Source organism: Peromyscus maniculatus, chromosome 4 (genome assembly GCF_049852395.1).
Source record: "Peromyscus maniculatus bairdii isolate BWxNUB_F1_BW_parent chromosome 4, HU_Pman_BW_mat_3.1, whole genome shotgun sequence".
Lineage (NCBI taxonomy): Eukaryota > Metazoa > Chordata > Mammalia > Rodentia > Cricetidae > Peromyscus > Peromyscus maniculatus.
The window spans coordinates 92,279,776-92,299,899 of record NC_134855.1 but is presented as its reverse complement, the minus strand read 5'-3'; the positions used below and the strand labels follow the sequence as shown (position 1 = coordinate 92,299,899).

The following is a 20,124-nucleotide window of genomic DNA, read 5'->3' as shown; positions in this document are numbered from 1 at the left end:
GACAAGATGAAAGCCTCTAATTTGTTATTTCTTTTTAAATTTCTTTCTGTCTTCCTTCCTTCCTCCCTTCCTTCCTCCCTCCCTTCCTTCCTTCCCTCTGCCCTCCCTTGTTTACCTCCCCTCTTTCTTTTTTTTAACATTATGGGGCTTTTTAAACACAGAGCTTTTCAAATGTTGGGCAAGCACTCTCACATTAAGGTGACTTCCTTACCTTTTTGGGTTTTTTTCTTGTTGGTTGGTTGGTTGGTTAGTTGGTTGGTTGGTTGGTTGGTTGGTTGGTTTACATCCTGGGCTAGCTTCAAACTTATGATTCTTTCTCATTTTCTTAAAATCATACCCTACTTCAGTATTTTTGTCTCACAGACTAAGATCTTAAGACTTTAGTGTTTAATTTATATAAATACAGATAGTAGGAACATAATTTAGAAAAGATGATTCAGGGCAGTGAGCTCTCTGCAAAGATCCTCAAACACACCAACATAGTGCATTCACACCTAGTGTTATTCTACCTGTGTCCCCAAATACATTGGCTGCATGGGTTTCTATATCTGTATTTCTAAGGTGCAGAAATCTGAATTTATATATATCTTTCCCATCCCCAGTACTACTATTGTCTCCATTGAAAGAACTTGCTTTAAGTAAATAGCAAAAAATGTTCACATGCAGATATACTTGGCAAGTAGCTATACTGAACTCTTTTTCCTAAAGGGAAATTCTGTAGAAAACTAAAACTGAGTAGAGACTATAGGATCAAACTAAAGGAGAGAACACTGACTAAGGAATGAGGGCTGGTGCTAGTCACAACATGAACAACTTGGTAATGAGGAAATAGCAATGACATTTCTGAATCCAAAGACTGGGGTTACAACTGAAGAAGTTTGATTTGGGAGTTAATCCACTATCCATCACAGTTAGACAAACAACTTAAAAAGAAGAAAGATGTATTGTAATTCAAATTTTCAGAGAGTTCAGCCCATAGTCCACTGACTCTGTTGTTTCTGTATAGAGCAGTTATTACAGTGTGGTGGAGCACAGGTGCTCATGTGATGATGGGCATGAAGCAGAAGCACAATAGAAGGAATAGGAACATGATAGCATCCAAGGATGTGCCACCAATGACCCACCTCCTCTAATTAGGCTTCACCTCCTAAAGTTTCCACAAGATCCAATATATGATCTTTATAGAACATGCAAGGTCCAAACCATAATGATGTGTTTACTTTAGTGCCTTTCAGTATAGAGGAGTTATGATCTCATAAAATGCCCCAAAGTGTATGGAGAACGACACTAGAAAACATCCTTTTACTAACCCTGGAATCTGCATTTTCATCCTGAATGGAGAAGGATGCAAAGAATACCTTGACCCAAACTACCAACTCAGAAACAAACTTACTCTTAGTGACTCTAAGCAAACACTAACAGAAGGCAACTTTCTGTGTCTGTAACTGGTTAGTTCTCATGGTGGCAAACTCCCTGGTACCCACCGTGAGAGTGGAGCATTATAAATGGAAGTTTTCCCCATATTTCTTTTGTTCCTATTCTTTATTTATCATGTCAATCATGTAACAAAGAACAAAATTAAAACAGCTAATGAAAGTCAACCTATTGTGGATTTGAATGTTAGCCTTGAAAAATAAACATATAATTTAAAAACTCGGCCCCCTACTAAGAATGTACATTCTATTACTGCAACTCAGAATTATTAGAATATATGAAATTACTTCTTCTTACCCTTCAGGATACACTTCTAGGTCCTTTTGGCACACTCTATCAGAACTGAAATTTTGCAAGCTTTCAATTCTCATGTATCATAGACCTGTAGTAGAAGAAATATTTTTGTTATTTTTCAAGCTCTGCTTGACTTAATAAAATTGAAAGGTCCAAGTTTCAAAGAGGGTAAATGGTGCCAAAGTTAAAGATACTAGGTAGGGTAGTTTCCAGATTTTAATGATTTAGCAAATTAAAATATTAAAGCTGTTTTTTTCCCCTTTTAAGACATCAAGTACTGGATATTACCCAAGGTATAAGTGCAAAAGCAGATGTTACAAACATATACTTCAGAGAATCGGTTCTCCTGCCTCTTTTCTGCCTTCTTGGATTAAAGCCAGAAGTCTCCCCTTTTCCTCTGGGATGCTGAACCTTCCCCCAGGCTGGACTTCTAATTTCTGCAAACCCTACCTTGAAGAAGCAGCATATCCCAATATTCTTTGATTTAAGCCACAAGACAAAATATGTAGAGTCTGTTCCCAGTTGTTTCGTGGCCCTGATCTACTACCAGGGTCAAATGCTTTACCCTTAGCCTCTTGCTTTGGTTTTCCTTTGATTTGTAAGAGAATAAAGGGTGATATTTAAATGTACTTATAGATGCATTAGTAATCATAACCCATTATATTTAGGTCACTTAATTTATACTCAAGGCTTTTAAAATGAATAAACAAGAAATGTGTATTTTAATTTTCATTCACAGAAGTCTTGGTTCATAGCAACCAAATAACTTCCTGTAGCCTCCTACATAACCATTCCTTTTGAAATGAGAAACCAGAATAGAGGTTAAGGGAATTTCCTTAGGCTACATTCCAAATGTAGAGAATAAATTATGAATTCTTTGCAAAGCATAAGTCACTCACTTGCTATACATCTCTGAAAACCAAAAGATTTCCATTGTAAATTACTAAAATACATATTGCATCTACCAAGCATGGGGATTTTTTTTCAAACTGCTTATTATTTGGAAATAAATCATAACAGACTATGCTTTAAGGCCTAAAAGGCTCAAGAATTTCAAAACTATTCCTGCAAAATAGGCTCCCATGTTGAATGTTGAATGTTGTTTTCATGCCATACTCCCAGGGCCTGATACAGAATAAAGACTGCAATTACATATTACATGAATGATGAATTGTGGATAGCAATAAGGTAGCACCAGGAAGATGTGGAATAAAGTGAAATGGATCATCTTCAGAAATATTACAAAGGTCAAAATAAAATCTGATAAAAAGATGTGGAAAATACCTGGAAGAAGGGATGAGCCATGACTTATTTAGGAGACTAGATGGTGTTATTCAATGAGATGAGAAACATGAGTGAGGGAAAGGTAGATGGATGAGTAGAAAATGAGCTCAAGATTTTATGTGATAAATAAAAAAGACGAGACACAGCAGGAAATTTACCTGGTGATATGCTATATATGAGGATTTGAGCTTAACAGAGGTATTTGTGATGGGGGGGCTCATTATCTTTTATATGATAAAGTTACATCAGTGAATAGGATTAACAGTGAGATGGTTAATTTAAATATTAGCCTGATGAGGTTAAGTGGGATTAGAGTAACTAAAAAACAACACATGTTCAGTGCAGATGCTTTTTTCATAGTTATTGTCAATCTGTTGTTGATTGAATCTTTGAATATAAAACTCACAAATACAGAGGGTCAAATGTGTGTCAGTATAATTTTAAATCAGGAGATATGATGACTCTAATTTTTGTTTTTCTTTTCAAGAGTGCTTTGATATTCAGTGTCATTCATACTTTCAAGTACATCTTAAAAATTATTTTTATTTTTATGAAGGTATCATGAAAATTTTAGCAAGGATTTCATCGCTATATATTGTGTTGGATAATATGTACCTTTAACATTCTCTTTTTTCCATTTGTGATGGTTTGAATGAAATGTCATTCATAAGTCCAAGCCATTTGAAAACTTAGTTCACATATAATGGCTGTCTTGAGAGGATTATGAGGTATGGCCTTGTTGGAAGAGGTGTATCACTGGGGTGGACTTAAGGTTTCAAAAGCCTCTGGCCATCCCTAGAAGGTTCTGTTACATTCCTGTTTGTGAGCTGGGATTTGAGATCTCATTCCAGCTTCATGCTTGCTTGCCTGCTGCCATATTCCCTGCCATGAAAGTGATAAATTTCTACCCCTTTCGAGAGCAACATGAGAGGTATGAAAGCCAAGTGTTTTCCAACCAAGACCATGCTGAGGAACTATCCCCATCCACACTTCAACTGCAATATTCTGAGAACTTAAATTGACCCAGGTTAGCCATGCTCAGACTCCACAGAACTTAGACAAGAAACATGGTTAAGTCTGTGGCACATTTGTATTTACTATTGTAAAAGTAACACAGCCTTCAAGAAGCCTATCATCTAAAACAGACAAGAAAACACATAGTTATTCAAACAAGAAAAACTTCAAGTATGTTTTTATTGGCTTTTTAAATTCTCTCTGTAGAGAAAAAAACTAGAAAGAAAAACTGCATTTTTACCAGTTATAGAACATAGGTATATAAATTGTATTAATGTAAGAATTATATCTGAGTGGATAATTTAAGTGATTTTTGCCAAGATTTTTATGCCCCTGTTTCTCCTCAACAATCATGGAATTCACTCTTCATCATTTTAGCCTAATACTCTAATTTCTGGACATATGCAAATATTCATGAGAAGAACAGTTTAAACTATTGCCAAACATGTTCATGTATAGAAAATAAAATTCTATCTGAGGACTGGAGAGGAGTGTAAAACCCTGTTAGTTTAGCTAGCATCATCCTTTTAAAGCTCTACCTTTAACTCCATAAAGCTCCACGATTGCCTTACACTAGTGCTGATTCTGATACTCCAATGGTAAATAGCTACTTATCGTGGACTTGCCCTGGAAACAGTGAAATTTTTCAGTGAACATCTCACAGAGTCAAGCTCATCATTATAATCCCTAAAAAGGAACTAGTACTCAGAAAAGAAAAGGCAAATTCAGGAAGACAATTCAATTTAATTTATAATGTTCTTTAAATCTGTGTGGTTCCTACTACATACACAAGCATATATTTGAATTTATGTTATCTAGTTTCTCTCCACACAATCAACAATAATAGCTGTGGGGAAAGAATTCAAACAGAAAGTTCTTACTTTCTCATAATTTATATCAAAATTTACATAAAAATGACAATTTTATGGAAAATATTTTAAAAAGTACTACAGGATAGCTCTCCTATATTCCAGGGAGAGGAAGGATTAGGTAGATAAGGCATAAAGTACAATTGTATGATAGAAACACAGAATAAGAAGAAAGAAAGATTATTGGCTTGAGTAATCAAAAAATTGTTGGGAAAGGAGTTGAAACATTTCCTATGACCCAGTCCTTCTTCAGAACCACAAAAAAATGCTTCTAGAAAAATGAAGAAGGTAGTGATTCAGTCTAACATTCTTCAAATGAGATAATTAGACCTCTGGGTAGATAGACCAATGGTGAATTTAGATTCTCTTGTTATATAGTCCAATAGTTTGTGGAATTATTACATTTTTTAAGATGGTGGAATCAGTTATACACACATGAAATGGGGATGTTTTCTAATTTAATGGTTTCAATTATTGGAGATGACTTTCAATATTCACTAGCAACTTGACACAAAGGGTACAGGTCTACTACAACCTGAGCATGAAGTTCTTTCTCTGTATCTATTGAAAACTGTTTTCCTTAAAATTACTGGGGAACTTGATACTGGATAAGTCTCTGATTTGTGTGAATCTGACCTGACAATCAGTAAGTTGGTGAAAAATCAGTCTGTTTGGAGGTAATGTGTATGCCATGTAGAGAAAAGACAGTAATAGGGATGAGAAAGTAGAAATGTGTCATGTCAATATTCTTGGTCTAAAGCACATCTCATTTGACTTCAGTTCACACACATCTAAAAGAATAATAGTAGATGATAAAACTCAGCAACTAAGTTGAGGACTTTGATTCCAGGTTTAGTCCTTGTCTTAGTTAGTATTCGTTGGTTGGAAAGAGACATCATAACCAAGGAAACTTATAAAAGAAAGCATTTAACTAGGGGCTTGCTTACATTTTCACAGGGTGAGCCCATGATCAATATAGCATAGGATGTATGGCAACAGGCAGGCAGTCATACCACTAGAACAGTAGCTGAGAGCTTACATCTTCATTTTCAGAAAAGAGGCAGAGAAAGAGCTTGTGACTGGACCCGACAAAGACTTATGAAACATCAAAGCCCACCTCCAGTGATACCTCTTCACCAACAAGGCTGCATTACCTAATCTTTCTAAGATAGTTTCACCCACTAGGCACCAAGTGTTCTAATATATGAGCCTACTGGGGGCGGGGCATTCTCATTCAAACCACTAAAGGCCTTATACTTAGATCTTTATGTGATGAGCAATTATGAATGAATATTTATGAAGAGAATTGCTGTGAATTACAGTGAAGGTTTGGGTATATTGCTCCAACAGCTATGTCCAGGTAGCTTGGGAGCACAAAGAACTTCACATGTTGAAGCAAGAAACAGTTTATCACAAGGATTTTCAAACAAGATCTGTGCCCTCAGGTAGATCTGCTGGTCTAGTTCAAAATCTCTGGCAGGATTTTTGTTCTACTACTGTTTGCTCATTTTTGCTTTACTATTTAAGAACTATTTTAAAGTCATCCTGCTCACAATTTTTAATGGATGTTAAGGATAAGCTAAGTAGAGATATTATAATTGAATATTACTAAAATTTTCAGAGCTCTTGTCCTATTTATATTTTGTATTGTTGTTATACTAATAACAATTTACCCTTTTGTGAACTAATATAGATGAGCTAGAAGAAGTTTTAAATGTAAATATGTATTCATGCTAAAGTAAAGGCAAACATTTGTGTATTCATTTGGACATTTTTAAGTGTTGAGGGGTCATAAGAACACAATATATCTCAGAGCATTTAGCCAAAAGGTACAAATGAGTATTGCTCTTTTCCTTTCTACACAACCCTCCTCTGTTCCCTCTGCTTTGTGCTCAGGACCTATTGCTTCCTTGGCCTCTTGGTTTTTGTGGCTACATTCACCAAACGTGAGTCGGTAGGTTATTTTGCTGGCTTTCTCCCAGCAAGATTCCTGTGAGTTAATTATATCCCTCTAAGAACTCATAGTTTTCCTAAATTGTTCCTGTCCTGTAACAAAAGCCATATTTTCTAAATTCTGATCATTATTTCATACACCTCTACATTCTCACATAACGGTTCTTCACTATTATAATTCCTCCACTTTAATGTCTTCTGACCTAGTATACACCTTGTCACATATTTATTTTATCAAATTATTGCCACATAATTCTTAAAAGTCATTATTTTTCTTAATCCCTCAAAACTCAACACACTTTATTATGCTCATATTTTAAGCATCAGTATGATTTAGCAAAGCAACACCATCTTTCATGTAAAATAAATGTGTTATTTTGAATCTTTTTAGTTTTACAATTATATTTGTAGTCAATTTAGATTTTTTAAAAATTTTATACCTATACCTGTGATTTACTCAGAAACCATTTATGCTTAGCTTTATGCTTTTATGTTTAAATAAGGAAATAATAATTAATAATGATAACAATTCCCTTCAACATTAAATATGTCTTTAAAAGACTGCACTTTGAGGCAATGTTTTATTCAAGTTTGTGAATCACCATTCTAGTATATTGCTTCCAATATGGATTCCAAAATATCTTTGACAAGCATCATAAAAGTTGTCAGTGTGTGAAATGAACAATTGATGGTTAATGCATATCAAATACAAGGAACTTCATAAAGTCTGTTTAGGACTTCAGGAATCAGTGGGGAACATTTGCACACACTCCCACGAGCAGAGGGCTATTGAAAGATCTATGTGAGACTGCAGCTTTTCCTAACAGCTTTCACTGAAACTCAAGATGGTAGAACTTCATTTAAAATGTTCAAGGAAGTTGGTGAAGTACATTCATGACTGGACAAAGTGTAGGCACTTTGGACACAGCAAGAACAAGGAGGAAGTAGGGAGACACAGCTGAAGAGTTTTTTTTTTTTTAAACATGTGAAATGCTAACAAGGATATTCAGAATTTAAAATAATGAATTAGTTGACCCAAATTCATTAGAGCGAGCTAAGGCCTTCAGATTGCCAAATATCAGATTAAGAGCAGACTAACAGTACGTTCAATTTTAGAAGCACATGTACCCCAGCCACATGAGGTCCCAGAACTGCTTTCACAAACTGTTGCCAAAATCAGGAGAACATATACTGATAGATGCTAAAGAAGGTCTTAAGTCTAAGAATTAGGAGGGAAATAGCCTCATAATACCTGAAGAAACTGTCTTCCATCTTCAGGGATTAATTTTCAATATTACAAAGCATTGTTAGGATATTGTCTTTTGGAGATTAGTGGATATGGAAGGAGATGGGCAACATGGTATATTAGGGCAGGAGGTGACAAACAAACCTAAAACATCAGCAAATACAGTTAACAGAGTTTTATTCTACATTTACATCACAAGGCCACATGCTTCTCCTTGGCACCTGTTGTCCAAATATGATTTTGAAATGCATTATGATTTCAGCACTTTCTTAGTTCAGTATTCCCTACATTCATGGATAAGACAGAAAACATGTTTTCTACTCTGTCCTTACTAATTTGGGGGTGAATAATGGTGTGTGTGTGTGTGTGTGTGTGTGTGTGTCTGTGTCTGTGCCTGTGTGTGCTATATTAAATATTAAAATAAAACAGCAATGTATTGATGAAAGTACCTCAGGTGTCATTGAGGACAGAATTTTATTTATTTATTTATTTATTTATTTATTTATTTATTTATTTATTTATTTATTTATTTATTTATTTATGTTTTTTGAGAAAGGGTTTCTCTGTGTAGTTTTGGTGCCTGTCCTGGACCTCGCTCTGTAGACCAGGCTGGCCTCGTACTCACAGAGATCTGCCTGGCTCTGCCTCATGAGTGCTGAGATTAAAGGCCACCCAGCGAGGACAGAATTTTTGATAGTAGGAAAAGAGGGTAAAAGTCCACTCAGTATTCCAGGAAAAAAAAATGGCTTTAAAAAAAAAAGAAAGAAGAGCAGTTTTTTTAAAAGTAAGACATCAATCTAATGAAGTTCCAGTGCAAATAAACCAGAAGGAGCAAAAGAGGGGCATTGAGTAGAAGGGATTTTGCTAAGAATTTTGTAGAACTTAAAAAGGTGTTAAATATTGCATTCCAAACCTCATGATGATAAATGTGAGCCCAGGTGAAAACCAACACTGAACTGACAAATATCAAAGTTTAGAAAGTCACATTCGAAACTATAATAGAAATATTTTAGCTGCAGATGAATTTTTAAAAATTTTTAAAAACTTCACATCTAAAGCAACAAAAACCAAGAGATAATGGAACAATGTGTATGAAACACGAGAGAAAGACATTCACTTAGTCTATTATATACTCTGAATTTATTGTATAAAAGTGAGAACAAATATACACATTACAAGTCTGGAAATTAGAATTTCTGCAAACACACTCTACTTATGAAAAAATATTAAGGGACATGCTTCAGTTCAAAGAAGGTAATTATGCTACAAAAAATGTGTGTAAACAAATCTAATAAAATTTGAATAAAGAAAAATATCTATTGGTCATAGACAAATAAAAATAATTACTTATGCTTTAAACAAATAAAAGGTCAGCTACTTTAACAAATGAAAGAGATTGGTTAAGAACAATTAAAGTATAGATGGTTCCTTACTTTGTTTTCAGTTCATACCTTGACATTTCAGTATTAGATAATATTAGAAGGTGGGGCTTGGATGCAGCACAGTAGTAGACAGCATTGTCTAGTGTCACAACTGCACACACACACACACACACACACACACATACACACACACTATTTATTTGCAATAAAGCGCAAATAGTAGTATATAAAAGGGACTGGGATGATAGTCTTATATGAAGAGCCAAAGAGGTGACTATGCTCAACTTCGAAAAAAGGTTGTTTTTATATTTGCCATGATATATTCCCTCAATCCTATTTGTTTTCCAAACATTGAAAGAGGAAAGGTATGACATGCTCTACAATATTGGAATCTTTATAAATGTTTACTACTAATTATACTTTAGCTTTTCATAGAAGGTATAAAGTATAAATGGATTTGAGTTCACATATAGGTTCTATGCTTCTTTTGTTAGGGAGAAAAACAGCTTCATTGCCAAGTTTGCTCCTTGAAACACACACACACACACACACACACACACACACACACACACACACACACACACACACGCTGTGGACTTTCCCCTCTATTGCCTGTTCACTATTGGTTGAAGGTCTTATAGAAACTGCCTGAGTCATGCAGGGTATCTTACTCAAAAATGACTTTACTATCGTAAGTAGTGATGAAAAGAGTCTAAGAGAATCCTTTTCCTGATTTAGCTTCTAAGGGGAAAAGAGTGTGTTGTTTTCAGGAAAGGTGGGGACTGCTGTTTGATATCGTCAGCTCATTATGAGCTTTAGTTTCCATGGTTTCTAGGATGAGTAATATCAGACTCTGGGTGTGGGTTTTTTTTCCTTGGCAAGGTGCTAGTGGTGATTAAAGAGAAACATCTTTTGTAGTGTCTCTCTCTCTCTCTCTCTCTCTCTCTCTCTCTCTCTCTCTCTCTCTCTCTCTCTCTCTCTCTCTCTGTGTGTGTGTATGTTTATAGAGGGCTAGAGCAATTGCATTGCATTCATCTGTAGCTCATTATAATAAGTAACAAATAAATTTATTACTTAGTGATAAGGAAAGACAAAATAATTTTTACATAAAAATAGTCCACATAGAGATTATTATGAGAGCATGCCTTCACCTAGACGCTCATTGGAAGTGGTAAGATTTGTCATACAGAACGCCTTTTGTTGTAGAACTAGATGTTATGACTATTTTAGTCCTCTCTGCCATATTTTAAGCTCAAATTAAGTAAGATGCAATAGTCAATTTCCTATAGTTATGTGGCCTGGGTCACAAGAAAAATGGAAAAAGTAATAAATTATTGAGCATATCAAAGAAATAGAGAACTCGTGGTCTGACAATGTAAAACACTTGGGAGACAAGATTTCTAAAAAGAACATGACTTACAAAAGTTGGGAACTTCTGGACTGATATCCTGAAGTTGGAAAAAATAATATGTGCAGATTTTAATTCATCTTTCCATCAAAGGATGTTCTTTTTTTTTAACAGAATGGAAATAGGATTTAAAGTATCTATGTAATTAATCATTGCCCTTGGAGTCATAATGTGGTTTCTTCTTGTGCTTATAATTTAAATTTAACACTGCCTAAGTGTTGAATTTTTGAGACTCAAAATTCTTAGTCATGTAGGAAGAAAGCAAATATCAGATTTTACTTTCCCCTTGATCAGTTAAAAAAACATCTCAACCAAATTAAGCTCATTCTAGTCTTCTCCTACTCACCCTATAAAATTGTCATAGGAGAGATCAACAGAATCTATCTTTAGTTGATAAGTGACTGCTTTTGCATTTAATGTTCTAAGGCATAAAGTGACCAACAGAAGACCACAAAACATACTGAGACCAGAAGAGAAGCCACATCTACACACCAGTAGGAGCTGTAAGAAGATATCACAAGTCTATAGGAAGAGAAAGCTAAGAATCCAAGAAAACATGGAGTTTAGACTCCAACACAAACATGCCAAACACCACCGGGTAGACTGGACTCACTCTTCAGCAGGCCTGTTGCCTTCATGCTTCTGCTTTCTGTTAAGATTTTATATGACTGTAGGCAGAAGCAGAGAGAAACACAGTGCAAATTAAACACTTTGTGTAAATATAGTGTAATAGCAAGCAAGGTACTATGAAGTTAAATACTAGATCATGGGATTCAAAATACAGACCTGAACCTGTTTCATTTTCAAGAAAGGGTAAATGTTTGTTCTTTGGGCCCACCTGAAGCATACAATAAATTATGTTGTTTGGGTATTGTTTCTTAGGAGGTAGGTATTATGTACAGACCAAAATTATGGTCAATATACCCTTGAGCAGAGTTTATAGATTTGTCTCATTTGCAATTATTTTTATATTTAAAATTTTTGTATTTTACTGAGTATATCTTATCTAATTATATGTGTTTTTACAGATAATCAGGAAAAACTTAAGGATCATCTTTAGTGACTTTTATTTCAGAATAGAAGAAACAATTGATGGGCATATTGGTAGTATAGTTTCACCTTTGAGACATGACTTTCTGTCTGTGCATGATCAAAAGCAAAACAAGCATTCTGATATTAATATAGGGCATTTTTCTAACTCAGCCTTAAGCTATTTCAGGCTGAAGATTCCTATTTTCAAAGACACAGAGTCTTAAGGGAAATGTATTTTAATCTACTAAGTCACATTGATTAATTTAAAATATATCTACCTAGGATGCACATCTGAAGCAAAATGCAAGGTAAAAAAAAAAGATAGTATTTGTTGGAATCCAGATAAATAAACCCATTAGAATAACATTTTGAACTAAAATATAGGACTTCGATGAAATTTTTCTTTTCTTTAGAAGTCATTAAGCAGGAATAATAGAAAAGAAACTTTTTTCCCTTTCTCCTTTCCTTCTTTACCCCTCCTTCTCTTTTTCCTAAGTCAGCTTTTTTTCTTAACTAGCGTTTGTGTATTTATGGTTAAAATTGAAAATTTTAGCATTATGAGTTATTATGTAATATCTGAACATTTTACTGAAGATAAAGACTTCTGCTCACTGGCCCTTTAATTGCCTGTGATATAATATGTACTAAGTATCCATTACCAGTTTTGAAAAGGAAACATAATGTCTAATTACCTGGCACATAATGCCGTGGATCCTGGAATAAGTAAATTTTGTGTTAGTAAAACCACCTCCCTCTCTGCCTCATCACCTCTGCTCTCTTTTCCCCAAGTGTACACCCTACCTGTAATAATGACAATTTTCACTCAGCTAGAAAATGATACACCAGCAAAAATGAGTAGCAAGCATACAACAGAGTGACCAGAAAAGTTAAGTCAGGTTTAGGTTACTCCTCAGTGGTTAACCTATAGAAAATAAGCTACTCAATAAATTCATTATAGAGTTTAACTTGTGTGTGTGAACACACATGTTTGTGTGAGTGTTTGTTTTTCTGTGTGTGTGCATACAAATGTTTGTGTGGGTATTTCTGTGTATGTTTGCATACACATTTGTGTGTGTGTGTGTGTGTGTGTGTGTGTGTGTGTGTGTGTGTGTGTGTGTGTGTATAGCTAGAGTTTTCCTGCCTTTCCCACAGTCAGGACAAATCTTTGTCACCGGCCAGTCCCACAGCCACTCAGACCCAACCAAGTAAACACAGAGACTTACATTGCTTACAAACTGTATGGCCATGGCAGGCTTCTTGCTAACTGTTCTTATAGCTTAAATTAATCCATTTCCATATTTCTATACCTTGCCACGTGGCTAGTGGCTTACCGGCATCTTCACATGCTGCTTGTCTTGGCAGCGGCTGGCAGTGACTCCTTCTGCCTTCCTGTTCTTTCTTTTCTCCTCTCTGTTAGTCCCGCCTATACTTCCTGCCTAGCCACTGGCCAATCAGTATTTTATTTATTGACCAATCAGAGCAACACATTTGCCATACAGAACATCCCACAGCATGAGTGTGTTTGTGTGTGTGTGTGTGTGTGTGTGTGTGTGTGTGTGTGTGTTTCTGTGTGCACTTATGCACATAGATGAAGGACAGACAAGGGTGCTTGGTGTCCCCTATTAATTTTCTCTGCCTAACTTTTCTAAGCATTTTCTCCCCTAAACCTGGAGCTCCTCTTTCTTGATTGTGCTGAAAGGCAGAAAGCCTCAGTGACCCTCCTGCTTCTGCCTGCCTCAGAACTGAGGTTAAGGCCTGAGCCAGATGCCCAGTTTGTAACATGGCTGCTGGGCTCTAAACCTCAGTCTGTATTGTTGACTAGTGAACATTCATGGGCGCGGAGCCATCTCTTGAGCCCCAGTTTTAAATTTTTACCACGTTAAAATGAATTGTAAATTAAGTAAATCCCTAAAAGTGTACACCACACTGACATATAAATGTCATCTTCAGAAAGCTCTTTTTAGAATTTGGACACATGTATAATCCTGTATTTTATAAAACTATATACAATCCAGAAGCAGAATTTGTTGTTTTCTATATCTCATGCTAGCATAATATACTTATTTGTTACAATGGGTGCATTATATTTCATTGGCTTTTGATTTACATTTTAAAATAATTCTTTTTAGAAATATTTGTTTTAAATTTTGCTGCACATCTGCATTGTAAATTATATACTGACTGATTTTTTTTACGTTTTATTTTGGGCTTAAGTTATTTTTTTAAAACTGCTATTTTTAAACATTTCTTTTTGTTTGTTTGTTTTTTGTTTTTCGAGACAGGGTTTCTCTGTGTATCTTAGTGCCTTTTCTGGAACTCACTTGGTAGCCCAGGCTGGCCTCGAACTCACAGAGATCCACCTGCCTCTGCCTCCCGAGTGCTGGGATTAAAGGCGTGCGCCACCACCGCCTAGCTTATTTTTAAACATTTCTTAAGGTTATTAAAATCCTTTTTTATTTATTCTATGACAATTTCATACATGTATCTAAGATATTTTGATAATATCTGCCACTCGTCACCACCTTCTATTCCCTTCCCTTGGAAACTCATCTTCTCAAAAATTTCTGTCTTACTTTCAGGTCCTTTGAAAAATTACTCCTGAAGTTTAGGTAGAGAGGCTCGCACGGTTCTTGCTGGGAAATTATTTACCAGAGCACGGTAGCACACCAGCAGCAACACTGCTCCAGTCAGAGGACTTAGCTTCCTCCAGCAGCCGCCAATCGCCAGGAGCTCCTCAGCCACATGTGAGATTTTTTTCAAGACTTTGGATGATATAAATTCATGGAATTTGTTTCCAACCATTTTATAACTGCATAAATGCACATATCACATTCTCCACAATTTCATCACTATTACATATTGTCATTTTAATATTTTGACTACTTTAAGAGATATAAAATGAGTTCTTATTGGAGGAATATGCATGTTTAAGATTCTTCATAAGGGGTTTTATCTTCTCTTTGTAAATTTCTTCTTTTTATCCTTTTCCCTATATGAGATCATCAGAGCATTGCATGTATTTAAATGAACTTTTTATAGGTTGTGATTATTAATTCTATCCTACCTTGAAGCTAGTTCTATTTTTCTAGATCTAACTCTACCTTACCATGTGCACGTACAAGAGTACAGGTATGGCCAGCCTCTTGTATTTCATCATTTTTGCCTTCAAAATTATTCAAGAACTGGGGAGATGTCTCAGAATGTAAGCACACTTGTTGCTCTTTTAGAGGATCTGGGTTCAATTCCAAACACCCACATAATAGCTCACAACCACCTGTAACTACTGTCATGGGAGATCTGAGACTCTCCTCTGGCTTCCACAGGCACTAAGCACGCACATGGTGCAGACATACATACAGGCAGAACACTCATAGGCACACACAAGAAAATTATTATTTAAATAAATAATTCAATAGTTCATATCATTTGAAGATACGGAGGAAAGGATCATTATCTAGTACACAATTCTTACTCAAGCAATTGCATTCTGCTAGTACACAATTCTTAAGCAATTACATTCTGTTAATTGGGCCTCGCTACTACTGTAACAATCCTGAAGGATTCTACAGGACTGAGGAGCTTATTTAGAGGCAGGTAAGGATGATATGCTCCATATGGGGACAAAGACCTTTCTGTGAAATTCCTTATCCCTTAAGAAGTATTGGGAAAAACCTATTTATATATACTATATTCATACTCACAGTTGTCCTAGGGAAGAAAGTTGGAAACTCTTACTAGTCTCTGGGGAAAACCTTACACCAGTACTTCTGTGGGAAGTAATAGGAAGACCAGGAGTGGTTAACCTATAGAAAATAAGTCAGACAGGCCAGGCAGTAGTGGCGTGTGCCTTGAATCCCAGCACTTGGAGGCAGAGCCAGGTGGATCTCTTTGAGTTCGAGGCCAGCCTGGCGTGCAGAGCAAGATCCAGACAGGCACCAAAACTATACAGAGAAACCCCGTCTCGAAAAACCAAAAGAGAAAAAAAAAGTAAAAGAAAATAAATGAGACATTTCCCTTTCTGACACCCCTAGTCTAAAGATGCACAGAACCCAGGCTGACTTCTCAAGAGTTAGATCCTCTTTGAGCAGCATGAGGAAAGGGGGATTCAGATTACGTGAGAGTCTGTGAGACCTCAGAGCAGGGGCTTTTTGTGCCTGTGGCTGAAGGATAAGGGCTCTCAGAGCCCTTCTTGTGAAAATCAAGGAAATTTGTCTGGGATCGGAGCTGCACACCCTAGTTGTCTCCCAGAAACTTCATTGTTGGGACGGGAGGCTAACAAACATTTCCCAGTAGCTTTCTACTGTGCCAAGAATGTTGGACCTGCAGGCAGCAAGGGAGGAACATAGATGACTGGTGTAGTCAATGTGTGTTAAAGCGTGTACTTTGTAGGTGAAGACAAATTGTTTTGGAGAGTATAAAGGCCTTCTAGGCACTTACAACATCCATGAACACCTACAACAACAGCCTGTATTGTTTCATTCAGAAACACCTTAGTCCATCCTCTTTTTAGTTTCTTAGTTTACAAAGGATCGGTTTCATTATACCTTTCTGCCAAACATCTTCCTACATTCTGTTTATGAAAGCTTTGTCAAAATGAAGAAATGATGAATCTGGGAAAAAATCCAGAAGCTTATTAAAGGTTGAAGTATTTCCAACTCTCAACCACTACTAAATTGCTCACACTTCTCTGAACAGAGAAGTGAGCTCTTTCCTTATTCTCACAGGTCATCTGTTAAAGGGATCATTGTTCCACAGTATGTTGTCAGAATCCAAGACATTTGTGCTTCTTGCTTATGCCACTTGTGGTAAGTAAGAGAAAGCTAAGGTTCTTTGTTAAGAAAGACAGCTGACCACCGAGTGCCTTAAATGCTAAAGCTAAGATTCTATTGCTTTCTGGGTGTGGAACTACATAACTTAAATTTGAGCACTCTGAAAGCAGAGACAAGATTGAGAATTCCAGGATAGGCTGGGGTAAGGAGCCAAACAAAATGTTTTCTTGCTCAAGATTATCTCTTTAGACATTCTGTACTTCCTGAAATCAGAGACTGGCTTTTTGCCAGTTATCTTATTAAAAGGTAAAAGAGTCCCCAGATGGGGCAATACATAAAGTGTCAACTATGCACATTTCAGTAATAACTTCTTATTTCATAACATTTATGAGAACTATTTATAAAAAAATAGTTTTGAAGGGAGAGGTGAATAGAAATTCTCTCAGTAACAAGATGTCTCTACGTTCAGGGCCACATGAAGGCAGTGACTTTCTCAACCCTCTAAGTTGTGAACATATCAAGAATATCCATGTATTTGTTAATCTTCTTTTAAATTATCAATTTTTTTATTTATTTTGTGTATATGTGTGTGTACAGGTGCCCATGGAGGCCAGGGATATCAGATCCCTGGGAACTGGGGTTATAGACATTTGAGAGTGGCTGGATGTGGGTGCTAGGACCCAAACTCAAGACCTCTGCAAAAGCAGTATGTGCTCTTTACCCATAGCCGTATCTCCAGCCCTGTTAACCTTATGAAAACTATAACTTCTGATTTAATTCCATCATGAGTAAAAGTTCTACCTTATAGAAACATTCTACGTTTGAATTTATTTTTAAAAAGAGTGCAAAGGAGCCCCACTCAGATTTGTGACCTACTAATTAAACGATCTCCCCTTAGTCCTAGAGCAGGCACAGAGAGTTGCCTGCACAGTATCTTCCTTCACTTTTGCTTTGTCAATAGGACTCTGGCTTTTTGGAGAGGCAGCAATCTGTCCAGCTAAAAATACTTGTTTTCCCAGACTCCCTTGCATCCTAATCAGGTGGCACAGTCCTGCTCTATGAGATGCAAGCAGACATCTGCTAGGATTGATGGGAAAGCTGTTGCTTTCCAGATATAGTCACCATCCATCCCTGCCTCCCTCTTCACTCCTTCATCTTTTCTTTATGTCTGCTGAAGTATTAGCATAAGACATGGCGGGCAAGCATCTTTCTTGGAATCATAAGATGCCAAGATTGAGGGCAAAAGCCTACTAACTGTGTGCGGAAGAACAGAAACATGGAAAGCATTTAGGCTCTTGGTGGCATGACTGAACTGTACACTTACTCTGTACTACCTACTCCAATCTTCATATTGTTGGAGAGAAAGCCCTGCCTGTGGCAGCTTTGTGTTATTTGCAGATCCTCTTTCCGGGCCCTATGGAAACATCAAATCAGAAAAGACCTTATAATGCCTTTTAGTAATACTTGTTTGGAGTTTTAGCCCATGTATTTCTATGCAGACACATACAAAGGAATAACCCCTGCTGTGGTGAAATGCAAATGCACCAATTGTTCGGAACAGTGCTTTCACTGGCATGTCAGAAAAATGTTTATCAGGCCTACATTTTAGACACCAAAAACACAAAATCTATCCATTATTAGGTTATATCTAGTTTCTTTAAAAAAAAAAAAAAAGCTGTTTCCTAAAGGAGAATATGTATGTTTATTGATTACAATGCTGTTGAATGAATACTGTGTTTTAGCTGGTGAACCTGATACAACCTCAAATTCAAAGCATCTCTTCTATATAAATTCAAGAATATGGTTTCTCCTTGATGAAATGCCTTAAACAACATGTCCAGAACGCTCCCAGTGGGGCAATGCAGTCAACATGCAGACAATAAAATCGATGCTGCTAGAGGACAAGGAAAGACAGCACACCTAACCCCTCCCTTCTCTGCCCACCTCCACATTAGGACTTATACATCCCTTTCTTTTATAGCTGTTCCTTGCTTGCACTTCTTATAATAATCTGGCAGTGGTAATATTTTTTAAAATAGAGTTTCTAAAGTAGAAATTATAAGTCTGTGGAAGCAGCCTCAGAGGTAGAGTGCTTTGCTAGTCTGCACAGGGCCCAGAGTTCAATCAATAGTGCTGCAAAGGTAAAAATAAAATAAGTGAAAGATATCACTAAAGGTGTACTGATATTGAAACTTGGAGTTCCAAAAATGAGTATTGTAAATATCCTATTTAAACATATATATATCAAAGTCTTTGGAAACCTAGGGTCTTACTGCTTTTCCTCTGTATTGATTTAATCCTGCTATTTGTCTGAATAATTAGTGGAGATTAATAGGACAGACTTTTCAAATGCACCAGATAAAGTGTATTCATACCCATGTTGGTGTGTGGAGAATGCAACAAGCTTGCAAGAGTTTAACTACTGAGTCCAGTCTTGCTCAGGAAGCCAAAGGAGTGGTAGAGGAGGTAGAAAACAAGGAAGAAGAAATGAGAGGAGGACACACTGGTGATGGTAGTTCTGGCCCCATGGACAAGGGGATCCACGAGGAAGGCGGTCCTGGCAGCAGTGTTCAACAGCAGCCTCAGCAAGAGGTGGTGATGCCTGAGGGCACCAAGAGTCCCCAGGCTGGGGACAGGCTGCCTTTCCAGCACAACACCAGATTCACCCAGTCTCAGCTGCAGGACCTGGAGAGTCTTTTCCAAGAGACTCGCTACCCCAGCTTGCGAGCAAGGAAGAATCTTGCAAGATGGATGGGTGTGCCGGAAGCCAATGTGCTGGACTGGTTTAGGACCAGGAGAGCCATTTTCAGGAGAAGCAGTAGACTGATGGTGCTGTTCAATGCGCCTCCTGGTCCCCAGAACAACAATTCCTGAAGATTTGTGAGCAGCACTTGAGTGCCACCTCTGTCCAGGAGCCAGATGTCCTGGAGCCTGTCCCTGCCCCCAGTGTCTCGGCCACCCATACTGACCATGACATCCTTTTCTTCCTTGCAATTATTTCAGCAATAAAGAGGTGGATTGTCAGAAAAAAAAGAGTTTAACTAAATAGTTCCCCACCTTCAAGACAGCTTGAATTATCCTCCAAAAGGTCAATGCTTCCAAGAGCTCATCACAGGTAAACAGTTTTCAGACCTGTTTTTGAGAACAACATACTTTGTGTATTTGCTTTTACACCTGTGGGCACACTATTCTTAGGTTGGTCCTGAATAGTCAGTCCCTTGACTCCATAGTAGATGGCCTCTTACACAGAGAGCTGACTTTGAAAAAAGCACAGTGTTCAATAAACCCTATGTAAATTATAAGGAACCAGAGTGGAACCAAAGCACACAGTAAGTCATTCATGAGTAAACCTTAGTATGCACACAGCTGGATGCACTGTATTTTCGATGAGCTCAGCTCCCTGCTGTGACTTAGAGCTAATAGGATACACATTACTTAT

General features: G+C 36.9%; 1 long non-coding RNA gene across 1 annotated transcript; it reads right to left on the bottom strand.

The window, feature by feature from the left end:
• Positions 1-1,730: 1,730 nt before the first annotated feature.
• Positions 1,731-19,819, bottom strand: LOC143272756 (uncharacterized). Its single transcript, XR_013050342.1, has 3 exons — positions 19,743-19,819; positions 18,010-18,099; positions 1,731-1,816 (listed from the first exon to the last, which is right to left on the bottom strand). It is a non-coding gene; the product is annotated as an uncharacterized LOC143272756 (long non-coding RNA).
• Between the last annotated feature and the right edge of the window lie 305 nt (positions 19,820-20,124).